The sequence below is a fragment of the Microcebus murinus genome, chromosome 4 (assembly GCF_040939455.1).
Source record: "Microcebus murinus isolate Inina chromosome 4, M.murinus_Inina_mat1.0, whole genome shotgun sequence".
In the NCBI taxonomy this organism is placed as follows: domain Eukaryota; kingdom Metazoa; phylum Chordata; class Mammalia; order Primates; family Cheirogaleidae; genus Microcebus; species Microcebus murinus.
The window spans coordinates 48400657-48413289 of record NC_134107.1 but is presented as its reverse complement, the minus strand read 5'-3'; the positions used below and the strand labels follow the sequence as shown (position 1 = coordinate 48413289).

The window sequence follows — 12633 nt, the reverse complement described above, 5'->3', positions numbered from 1 at the left end:
TGAACAAAAATTATAACAATTCAATTTCTAATGCCAATACCTGCTCTCAAGTAATATATATCAAGAAAGTGGGGATAAAGAAGAGAAAATATAACATTTTTCAAGATATTATCAAATGAGCCCTGAGTTTCCCAAAAATATTCCTCAAAGATATCTCTTTAAATCTCAGAGAAGCCCTTTCAATTGTCAAGGCTTGTCCTTTTCTGATTTGTTGCAGTTAAAACAAAGCAAGTTTAGCTGAGAATCTTATTCAAGTTATTTGAATAAGATTTGAATAGATTATGTCTGACTGAATTTTATATAACTTAGTTTCATGATATAAAATTAGATTGATTTATTCATTCATTCAAAATCTATTGAGTACTTAGCACCTTTTCAGCCATTTTGATAACTGCTAGGGGTACTCTCTAATGACAGATTTTATAAAATTGCATGGCATTTCCATTGAAAGTAGGGTCGACTGTCTATTAAAAGGCTTTATAGGGTTAGGCAAGGTGGCTCACGCCTGTAATCCTAGCACTCTGGGAGGCCGAGGCGGGCGGGCGGATTGCTCAAGGTCAGGAGTTCGAAACCAGCCTGAGCAAAAGCAAGACCCCATCTCTACTATAAATAGAAATAAATTAATTGGCCAACTAATATATATACAAAAAATTAGCCAGGCATGGTGGCGCATGCCTGTAGTCCCAGCTACTAGGGAGGCTGAGGCAGAAGGATCGCTTGAGCCCAGGAGTTTGAGGTTGCTGTGAGTTAGGCTGCCGCCACGGCACTCACTCTAGCCTGGGCAACAAAGCAAGACTCTGCCTCAAAAATAAAAATAAAAGGCTTTATATAATCCACTAAGGTGTAAGACTTCCAAAGTCAACTCATATTCAGCCCTCAATATTCCAGAGGTGATTTGGATATAAAATCTTTGTGTTAATTGTTTTTACCATGTTTATAGAATTTTTATTCAAATTTTACTTACTTCTTAATCTAGGCATTAACACTTCAAGAAATGTTTTGTTCATTTGTTTTTTTCCTATCTCAAAAGCTCGATAAATATTTGGAAGTCTTTCCATGTCCTAAGCACTTACAAAGTACCTGAATTACATGACTAGCACTGAAAATAACTAGATACTGTACATAATGTTAAGTTTTTAAAATTCAGTAAAAAGCATATCTTTTAATATTCCAAAGCAATATCTTTGACTTCAAAACCAGAAACATCTTAGTTGAAGCAAATCACTTTGCCATAATATCATTTAATATAAGCAAAGCTCCTGTAAGCTCATGCCTAAATCAAAGGAGATTATGTTCAACTGCTAAGAAGCAACACCCTTTAAATAAAGCAGACTCTTAAACATATTTTCTTTTATTCTCTATGCTGCTTTTATAAGTTATATTTTTTAATAAAATCTTTATAACACTGCTCCATTTTGATCTATTCATTATTCCCTTTACCTTCTATTCCTTTCAAATTTTTATCTTGTCTATTTATCTGCCATCAGATCCATAGGCTAGAAAAGTAAATGTGATTCAAGTTCTAGATTACAATACTGCCCAATAGAACTTTGTGTAATAATGGAAATGTTCTATGTCTAAAAACTGTCTAAAAACTAGCCACTACTAGCTACATGTAGTTATTAAGCACTTAAAATGTGGCTACTACAACTAAAGAACTGAGTTTTTAATTTTCTATTTTAATTAATCTAAATTTAAATAGCCACATATGGCTGGTAGCTACCATATTTGTCAGCACAATTAGAGCTAGAATACCAGAACATTCTCTACCAAAGAAGTTATTTTTCCTCTAAATGCTTCATTTTAGGGACTCCAAAATTTGCCCAGAGACAAAATACTTGCTTGCAAAGAAATACTTTACACATCTTCGTGTCTTAGTATTATAGTGTTCCATTTTAATAAAACAAAAATCAGTTTATTATATTCAAAGAGCTTTGATTTAAGGCTTATTTCAATAACTAAAAGTCCATGGTATGTGAATAGACAGACCAACCAACAGAACAGAATAAAAGGTCCAGAAATAGACCATTAAAATATGAGGAAATTCAACATATAATAAAGTGGTATCTCAAGTCTCTCAAGGAAAAGATAGACACTAATAAACAGCATTGGGACAAGTAAATATACATACGGGAAAACATAAAATTGAATCCGAGTGTTACAGCTCTATTAGAATTTATTTGTCTAGCAGGTTTTCTGGTCCTCACCGTAAGACCCCATAAAAGAAAAAAAAAATTGAATCTGTTACTCATACCATATACTAGGGTATACTCCAAATGAATCAGCTATCTAAATGTAAAAATTGAAATCATATAAATAATAAAAAAAATGAGTGATTTTACTTAAAATCTGAAAGGATGGAAAACTTTCTTATTTAACTATAAACAAAAACACCTTTGCATTGCCAAAAGTATCAAAAAAATTAACAAAATTTTAAAAACAAATATTTTTGCCTTATATTACAAAGGCCTACCTAACTCCACAGTATATAAAGAGCTCTTTAAAAAAGGAAAAAGAAAAATCTGCTGTCTTCCTCACAACAGAGAATACAGGAAAAAAAACAAGCAATTCTTAAAAAAATAAAGCCAAATGGCCTTAAACATATGAAGATATGCTTAACCTCACTCATAAGAAAAATGCAGGCCAGGCACAGTGACTCATGCCTATAATCCTAGCACTCTGGGAGGCTGAGGCAGGTGGACAGTTTGAGTTCAGGAGTTCAAGACCAGCCTGAGCAAGAGCAAGACCCTGTCTCTACTAAAAATACAAATTAGCTGGACAACTAAAAATATACTGAAAAAAAAATTAGCCGGGCATAGTGGCACATGCCTGTAGTCCCAGCTGCTCAGGAAGCTGAGGCAAGAGGATTGCTTGAGCCCAGGAGTCTGAGGTTGCTGTGAGCTGGGCTGATGCCACAGCACTCTAGCCCAGGCAACAGAATGAGACTCTGTCTCCAAAAAAAAAGAAAGAAAAAAAGAAAAATGCAAATTAACACCTCCAATTTTGACCATACACTCTTATTGGTGAGGCTACGAAGAAACATCCTCCATACTCTCATACACTGCTGATGAAAAATACAAATGATACAACCCCTGTGGAAAGGAATGTTGTAATATACAACAGTATTACACATACATTTACCAGTCCCACTTCTAAGAATCTACCCTGAAAATTTATGGATACAAATATTCAACAAAATATTCAAAAATATATTCCTGTGGCATTATCTATAATGGCAAAATACTACAAACAATCTGGCTATGCATCAAAAGGGGCTGACTGAATAAACTAAGTACATCCACACAATAGAATACTACGCATCCATTAAAAAGAATAAGGAAGATACCCAAGTACTAATATGAATTAATATCTAAGATATTAAATATATTGTTAGGTGAAAAAAATAGGTAAAGAACAAGCAAAACACCGCCTTTTGCTACCTTTAGTGACATAAAGAGGAAATACATATATATGGGCCAGGCACAGTGGCTCACACCTGCAATCCTAGCACTCTGGGAGGCTGAGGAAGGAGGATTGCTTGAGGTCAGGAGTTCAAGACCAGCCAGAGGAAGAGAGAGACCTCATCTCTACTAAAAATTGAGAAATTAGCCGGTCTTCATGGTGCACACCAGTAATCCCAGCTACTCAGGTGGCTAAACCTAAAGGATCCCGCTTGAGCCTAGGAGTTTGGGGTTATAGTGAGCTATGATGATGCCACTGCACTTTAGCCAGGGTGACAGAGTGAGACTCTGTTTAAAAAAAAAAAAAAATTAACACATAACAAAATGTTAATTTTTAAATCTAGTTATGTCTATTATTTTAATTTCTCAAAAAATTTTAAGTCACTACATACAGAATAATCCCAATTTAGGGTATATTTAACATGTACATATGTACACACACATATATTTGTGACTGGAACCAATTATCATTGGGGCCTGGGATTATGGTACCATTTTCTTACTTGCCCTTTGCTAAATGTCTCAAACTGCAAGCAACGCACATTACTTTTATAATTAGAAAGAAATTATTCCGAAGAAATCTACTTTTACAAGAAATGTTTCAAAGTACTCATCATAAAACAATTTCAAAATTAATAACTGTTTAAGACTACTGTTAAATAATATCATTCACGAGGGAAGCAAAGATGATCAAAGATGCCATATCACTTCTTTTAAAATAAGGTAGTTTTTTCCTTTCTTAACCTGAACAGGTATCTACATGTATGTATATTTATAAATAATGCACACATACTATCATACCAGTATTATGTATATAGAACATATACATGAAAAAAGGATATAGTAAAATATAAACAAATATAAATAGAAGTTGTATTGTTTTCTTCATGTTGCACAATGAATAATTTTTTCATGCACCCAGAAGTACATGCAAACCACTATGGGAATCACTGGAATAAACCACTCAGAATCAGGAGACTTTAGGATCTGTATACTAGTCCTTCCTACTATCAGGCAACAACGTTCATCAAAATTAGTTAGGGGACTTGATTTGCACTTCAGTTTTCTCTTCTAAAATTTAGAATGTTAATGATGTTAAAGTTACTTACATTATTATGGTTTTTATACCCCGCTAGTCTTGAATAAATATTCTCTTAAAAGTGAAACACAGGCAGTTTGAAAAATTCAACAAGAAGGAAATAAGAGTGCCCCACAGTTAAGCATCATATGGGAAGTTAAACCCTTTTTTAAGAAAACTATAAATGAAACGAAGAAAAAAAGAAAACTTTAAATGAAATGAGCTGAAAACAGCAGACTGCCTTGCCTTCTAGATGTGAGAAAAATCAAATTCAACCCCACAGTGTATAAAACAAAACTGTTCTGAATGAAATATTACCTTTAAAATAATTCAGCACTATTTGTATGCCCATCCAAAAACAAGAAAATCATAAAAAACATTTGTTGCACAATTTTGCACCCATGATTCTTTCTCAGGTATCTGAGCTTTAAAATTTATTTTTAAGCTGACATTTCACATAGTCTACAAATAGAATACTCAGGATAATCTTCTGCTCAACTGCTATAAGCAATGATAGTCAAAGATCTCAATGGGGCCAGGCGAGGTGGCTCACGCCTGTAATCCTAGCACTCTGGGAGGCCACGGCCAGCGGATTGCTCAAGGTCTGGAGTTCGAAACCAGCCTGAGCAAGAGCGAGACCCCGTCTCTACTATAAATAGAAAGAAATTAATTGGCCAACTAATATATATAGAAAAAAAAAAAATAAGCCGGGCATGGTGACGCATGCCTGTAGTCCCAACTACTAGGGAGGCTGAGGCAGTAGGATTGCTTGAGCCCAGGAGTTTGAGGTTGCTGTGAGCTAGGCTTACACCACGGCACTCACTCTAGTCTGGGCAAACAAAGTGAGACTGTCTCAATAAATAAATAAATAAGATCTTAACGGGAAATAGTCCAAATAATAAAAATAAAATGTTTTTATTGTTTTAGAAGTAGATAACAGTATCCCAATAGACCAGATCGTTTTTTAAATGCCACACCATCTCTCTTCAATCTAGTCTTTTTTCTCTTTTGTCTACTTTTCTACCTACATTCAAATTACATAGAATACAAAATACCAGCCAATGGATGCCAAGATGAAAAATGAGAAAAAGAGCTTCCTATTGTTCAATGCTTACTAGAATAAATAAAAAGAAAAGAAAAAGCTTTTAATTTACAATGAAGTCATATTGGCGAGGCTGTAAATAGTCATTTGAACTTGTTCCTTCCAAATGAGACAGGCAGATGTGAATGTAAATTTAACTGATGGATGTGTTTCAAGATCCCTGGAGATATAGGGAGTGGGGAGAAGGAGAGGATGATGCCAGCATACTATTCTCCAAGCATAAACACAGACCCAAGTTCTAACTTAAATTGATACATCATGTTACTATTTACATAACACCTTTATATACTTTATTTCATTTCATCCTTAAATCACTGACAATTGTGTTCTATACACATTTTTCATATGAGGAAAGGCAGGCTCAGAAAGGTTAATACTAATGTCGTAGAGCTAACAGTGGGCTTTAAACTATGATCTAAATGATTCCAAATAAGGCACTCCAAGCAGAAAAGGATGATTACAACTTAAAATGACCTTAGGAAAGTATTATTCATAGTTTCTAATCAAGTACTTCAATCAGTGATTCACTATGACAGACTCTCACTCCCAGCTAACTACTAAATGTTAATTTCAGTTTGTCACCAAAAATACTAATATAGCACTCATTTCAACTACAAAGATTAAAATAAGTACAATGTAATCACAGATACTTCACATTTTTTAAAGAATAATATAAACTATTAATAGGATGAAGAAAGATGTCTTTATTGGCAAAGATACAATCTTCAGAAATCTCCTGTGACATATGGGCACATATTTGATATAAAATCTTTTCTCTTTATATTCTACTATTTTTTATAATTCTTATGAATACTATATTTCAGTATTCCTCAATATTGAGTATTTAGGTTAAAACTAATTATTTATTGTTTTTAAGTTTCTATTATTTCAAATACTCAGCTCATTATTTCCTTGTCTACAACTAACATTTTACCAAGCTCTTAATCCTCTCCCAGAGAGCATCTCTGAATTCTGATTATTCAGCTTCCATTTCCAAGTTCTAGATTACAACCATTTTAGCAAGGTAGGTCCCAAAGTAAACCAGAGCAAGCCACATTAGGGGAAATGCAACATTAGTCTGAACCCAATAAAGACTATTAAAGAGAGAAAAAAAATTCTTAATAGTTCTTCCTCCATTAGCAAAATCGGTAACTAACTTCCTCCCCACACACACACTTTCAGTTTAGAACCAACAAAGAAATAAAGGAGTCAGACTTTTGCTATGTGAAAGGACAAAAGAAAAAAAAGAAAAGAAATAAAAATATAAGAAAAAGAAAAAAATTATTTAAGTAAAAATTTTAAAAGAAAAAGAAATAATTTATAAAATTTTAATTTTAAATTTAAAAAAATTAAAAAATTTTAAAAATAAATAAACAAAAAGGAGTTAGACAGAAGAAGACAAAAATGTAACCGAATCCAATGGCCAAAAGCTTATTACTTTGATTATAAATTAAACTTACCCACTTAGAACTATTCCAATTCCTTCTCCCTCATAGGAGTCCAGCCTGCTCAGAAAAGCCTACCATACAGATGACTAGAGAATGTATTATCCTAAGAATTGGGAGTTCCAAAAATGAAACCAGAAGGCACTGAGAAAAAGTATACTCAAGCCATTTTCCTAGCCTCACTTAATCCTCCTTTGGAAAGGTATCACGTTGGATGGAAATAGGGAAGTTATTTCAAAGAGAGAACTTCTTACTTACAAGTCATGGTAGAAACATGGGGGCCGGGAGCAGTGGCTCAAGCCTGTAATCCTAGCACTCTGTGAGGCCGAGGCAGGTGGATCCCTCAAGGTCAGGAGTTCAAAACCAGCCTGAGCAAGAGCGAGACCCCGTCTCTACTAAGAATAGAAAGAAATTAATTGACCAACTAAATATATATATAAAAAATTAGCTGGGCATGGTGGCACATGCCTGTAGTCCGCAGCTATTCAGGAGGCTGAGGCAGAAGGATCTCTTGAGCTCAGAGTTTGAGGTTGCTGTGAGTTAGGTTGATGCCACGGAATTCTAGCCCGAGCAACAGAGTGAGAGTTTGTCTCAAAAAGAAAAGAAAACATGGGGAGAGGAAAATGATAGTTCCCCCTACAACAAGCAAAATCTCAGCAAGTATAAAACAAATCCCTCAGGAAGGTATTTAAAACTCTCAAACAAGAGAACCACACAAACATAATACATATCTCCTATTTCATCTCCTGCTCCAAAGAGAGTCAGAGATTAGCCTAGGTTGACCTGAGAAGATTGGGCTAAAATGAAGAAAATCAAGTCTGCAAAACAGTCCCAATTAAAAAACCAGTATTTGGCTGAGCACAGTGGCTCACGCCTATAATCCTAGCACTCTGGGAGGCCAAGACGGGAGGATTGGTTGAGCTTGTGAGTTCGAGACCAGACTGAGCAAGAGCAAGACCATGTCTCTACTAAAAACAGAAAAAATTAGCTGAGCATAGTGGCATGCACCTGTAGTCCCAGCTATCAGAGAAGCTGAGGCAAGAAGATCGCTTGGGCCCGGGAATTTGAGGTTGATGTGAGCTATGATGACACCACGGCAACTCTACCCTGGGCAATAGAGCGGGACTCTGTCTCAAAAAAAAAAAAAAACAGGCCGGGCGCTGTGGCTCACGCCTGTAATCCTAGCTCTTGGGAGGCCGAGGCGGGCGGATTGCTCAAGGTCAGGAGTTCAAAACCAGCCTGAGCAAGAGCGAGACCCCGTCTCTACTATAAATAGAAAGAAATCAATTGGCCAACTGATATATATATAAAAAATTAGCCGGGCATGGTGGCACATGCCTGTAGTCCCAGCTACCAGGGAGGCTGAGGCAGAAGGATCGCTCGAGCCCAGGAGTTTGAGGTTGCTGTGAGCCAGGCTGACGCCACGGCACTCACTCTAGCCTGGGCAACAAAGCGAGACTCTATCTCAAAAAAAAAAAAAAACAAAAAACCAATATTCTATACAGTTTTTGTATAAGTTATCACTTATGATAAATTTAGTTGTAAAAGGCAGACCTGTTGGTAGAATTGTACAAGAGACAAAAGGATACCTATTCATTTCATCTTCCTTTTCAAAACTCTCTCCTCCCTGGTCTAAAAAAAAAAAAAAAAAGAGACAAAACTCTCTCCCTCACCTAACCTCCTCTTTTGTCCTTATCCCCAGTGAGGACCCTCAACTTTGCCTTCTATATACCTAAGTACTATGTCTGACCTCTAAAACTCCCAGTCCCCACAGCCCAACTAGGTATGAATCAGATTATGTGATTAAAGTACTTCACATTAATGGGTTAATGAGGTTTAATCCATAAGATTCAATTCCACAAATGTCATTAAGCTCTACTATGTATAACACATAAAGTTTAATCACAATATCTATTCTCCTTATAACAAAAACTAGCTACCCCAAATCAATTTTTTAATGGACATTGTAAGGAAGAGGCACAAGAGTGCCTGCTTCATATCACACTTTCCCCATCCCATTTCTTTCTATCCAGTTGCCAAACCCCTCCAACCCCAACTGCCAAGAAATAAAATCCAAAGAAGAGATCAATATTTCTTCCAGTAAAAGTCAATGACTAGGAAGGCAATGCGGGGTAACATAGCAAACAATAAACATTCAAATCCTACAATGCATCGTACAGAGTCTCCTGGATTCAATTTTACATATTAGGGGCAAGTACAATAAAAAGCTTCTAAATAAACCAATTTCCCTACAAAATACCTATTAATCAGCTTTGCTCAGAACTCTGAGTTTATTAAACTATAAATATTGAGGTTTTTTTCTTCAGTTATGTTCACAGTTAAAACATTAATAGTAAATAGCAGTTCAATTTGTCCTACTATATTTAAAGGCTATTAAACTTAACTATTGGTTTCAAGTAGACTTGACATTTTCCCCAACTCTCTCTAAAGTTTGAAATTCCAAACTAATTGACATATTTGCTTTAAATCTCTTTTCCAGTTATAAAATTTATTAATTCTATAACAGAACTCCTAAACTAGAGAGCACAATACAATTACACATAGGTTTGGGTTTCATTGGGGTACAAGAAGTTATTCTTAATTGTTTCAACTAGTATTTTTTTTTTTTTTTTTGAGACAAAGTCTCACTCTGTCACCCGGGCTAAAGTGCTGTGGCATCAGCCTAGCTCACAGCAACCTCAAAACTCCTGGGCTCAAGCGATCCTCCTGCCTCAGCCTCCCGAACAGCTGGGACTATAGGCACGCACCAACGCACCCGGCTAATTTTTTCTATTGTTAGTTGTTTGGCTAATATCTTTCTATTTATAGTAGAGACAGGGTCTCGCTCTTGCTCAGGCTGGTCTCGAACTCCTAAGCTCAAGCAATGCTCCCACCTCGGCCTCCCAAAGTGCTAGGATTACAGGCGTGAGCCACCACACCCAGCCAACTAGTTGTATTTTTAAAAATCAAGAGACTACACAAAAAAAATCTAGACTTCCTGTGCTCTCTTGAGAATGCTAAAGATGGGGCCCATATTCATATATTGCACTAATCAGGCAGACCTGAGAACTGGATGTCCCCCTTCCCCTTTTTTTTTTGAGACAGAGTTTCGCTTTGTTGCCCAGGCTAGAGTGAGTGCCATGGCATCAGCCTAGCTCACAGCAACCTCTAACTCCTGGGCTCAAGCAATCCTGCTGCCTCAGCCTCCCGAGTAGCTGGGACTGCAGGCACGTGCCACTATGCCCAGCTAATTTTTTCTATATATATTAGTTGGCCAATTAATTTCTTTCTATTTATAGTAGAGATGGGGTCTCGCTCTTGCCCAGGATGGTCTTGAACTCCTGACCTCGAGCAATCTGCCCGCCTCAGCCTCCCAGAGTGCTAGGATTACAGGCGTGAGCCACCGCGCCCGGCCTGGATGTCCCTCTTAAATACAGCATAAACTCTGCAGTGCATTTCACTCATTTTCATTATCTGGCTAGTACATGAAGGTATGGAAGTTTGCTGCTCATGACCTATCCCTTGGAAAGGTACATAATATTTTCCATATCACTTCCATACATACTTCACTAAGTAACCTAATGTGAAAAGCCACAAAGCAGATCACAGTAGTTTGCAACTCCATAGTTAATAATAAAAAAATTCACAAGGCTTAGAAGAGGGTGACAAAGAACAAAATTCAGATTGGTGGAAAGAAAACAAGTCCATTTAAAGGTAAAAAGTCCATCTGAAACCTTTTTTGGAAGTGAGAAAAAAAGATGAAAACACAAAATTGTTGAGACAGTGAAAGTTTTCTTGATTGAACACTATGTTACTCTAAGGTCCTTATCACCCACCCTCCATGCTTCAGAACCTCCCTTCCTACTTTCTCTTTATGTATAAGAATCACAGGTCATAAACTCTAAGAAATGCTGGGGAAATTTATGAAACACGTTTACACCTTCAAAAATAATTCTCCTCACACACTTTTTTTTACAGTCTTAATCCACTATCAAATCTTTTCCCAAGTATATTCTACTGCTTTCTGCTTTATATTCTAATGACAAATGCAGTCCTGGATTTCAGGACTGGACTTCAGCACTAAATGGGCTCTCCAGTACAGAAACTATTTTGGCCCTGTGGTTGCATTCTTTATAATGCCTTTTAGTCCAATTTATAGTCTCTTTCAATCAAAATTTACTCCTAACCCCCTCTCTAAAAATTTTGATCAAATTTGTGTAGTTGTAGGGGATAGGGGGAAGGGTGGGAAAGAACCCAATTGTCCAAATAAAATCAAGATCCTGTGCTGCTTCATTTAGATTGTTAATTTTAATAGAAAGAATGAAAGACTCTGAAAGATAAAAAATGTGTAAAACAATTTTCTTTGCTAAGTATACAAAGTGACAACCAAGTGAAGCTCTATCTTTAGCATGTCTGGACTAATGACTTCTCATCATGGACTCAGAAGTAGGAAATCTGTGAAACCCAGGAATGGTCACACTGGTCCACACTAACAAATTACCAAATGATGTATATCACCTCTCCCCACCCCACTTCCAAAGATAAGGGTGTCAGGGGACTTGTGCCTGAAGAAGAAAGAAATCAGAACCTGCAAGTTTGGGAAAAACAAAGCTTTACCATACGTGATACACGGTCACAGCATAAAACCACGCAGCACATTACTGGGGTCTCACCTCTCCTCACCCAAAGGGAGAGTGCACACCACCTGATCCCCTATTGTGATGCGCCCTCCTCAGGATGTCGCTGCGTTAGCCCACATAGGACAGGAAAGGGGCGGGGCACAGGGTTACTCTGCCCTGGAAAGGAGGGATGAGGGTATCGCCTTCATCCCTGGGGAGAGGCCTCCGGACTCCCAACCCAAAAGCAGCACCTTCGAAACCGAAGTCCCGTCCCTGCCTCCCTGAATTGAGTACCCACGGTCGGAGCCCCAAATGCCACCGCGGTCGCCTAGCAGGGTCCAGCCGCCCAGACCACCGCCACGGCAGCCGGTCTCTCCTGCCCAGATTCGGCCTCCGCCCCTTTCCTCCTTCGCCCCCGCCTAGCCCAGCCTCCCGCGCCGCCCCCACAGAGTTCCCCAACAGAGTCCAGTCGCCCTCGAACCTGTAGTCCTCTTTAAATGTCCACTGAAGATCAAAGCAAAGGCCGAGGCCAGCGACACCTCCGCTTCCTCCTCAGCCGGATCCCGCAGGAGGTGTCTGTGGAGGCGGACACTCCGGCGGCGGCTGCTAGCAGAGCCGCCCGAGCAGGTAGCAGGCCGGCTCCTCAGCCTCTTCTCGCGAGAGCCTGCAATCTAAAAAGGCGAGGCTAGCTGCGTTCTCGCGAGAACAGTGGCTCTCCGCCCAGGGGTGGGCGGGGCCCTGGGTGTGATGGCAGTTGAGGGAGCGGCTCTCTAGGCTGGGTGCTCAGCCTTCGGGCTGGCGAGCTGAAAGGAAGGCTCAGCGCGACCCCTTCTCACAGGCGTCAGCGCGGGATCCACCTCTAGCCTCGAGCCTGAGTGCTGACAGCAGTTGCCCCTAAACCTTTGACTACGACGTTTTTCCCTTGACC

At 38.3% G+C, this 12633-nt stretch overlaps 1 protein-coding gene and 1 pseudogene across 5 annotated transcripts in view; one reads left to right on the top strand and one right to left on the bottom strand.

The window, feature by feature from the left end:
• BTBD10 (BTB domain containing 10) overlaps window positions 1-12378 on the bottom strand; it is a 72949-nt gene extending 60571 nt beyond the window's left edge. For 2 of the 5 annotated variants that reach the window (XM_012780739.2, XM_012780745.2), the window contains exon 1: window positions 12187-12378. The gene's annotated coding sequence lies outside the window, so the exon portion shown is untranslated. Of the gene's footprint in view, window positions 1-7344; window positions 8208-11703; window positions 12165-12186 lie in introns of those variants that run through there. The other 3 variants (XM_012780740.3, XM_012780744.3, XM_020286566.2) reach the window with 3 other exon arrangements.
• LOC142870786 (uncharacterized) lies at window positions 2154-2219 on the top strand (annotated as a pseudogene).
• Window positions 12379-12633: the final 255 nt, after the last annotated feature.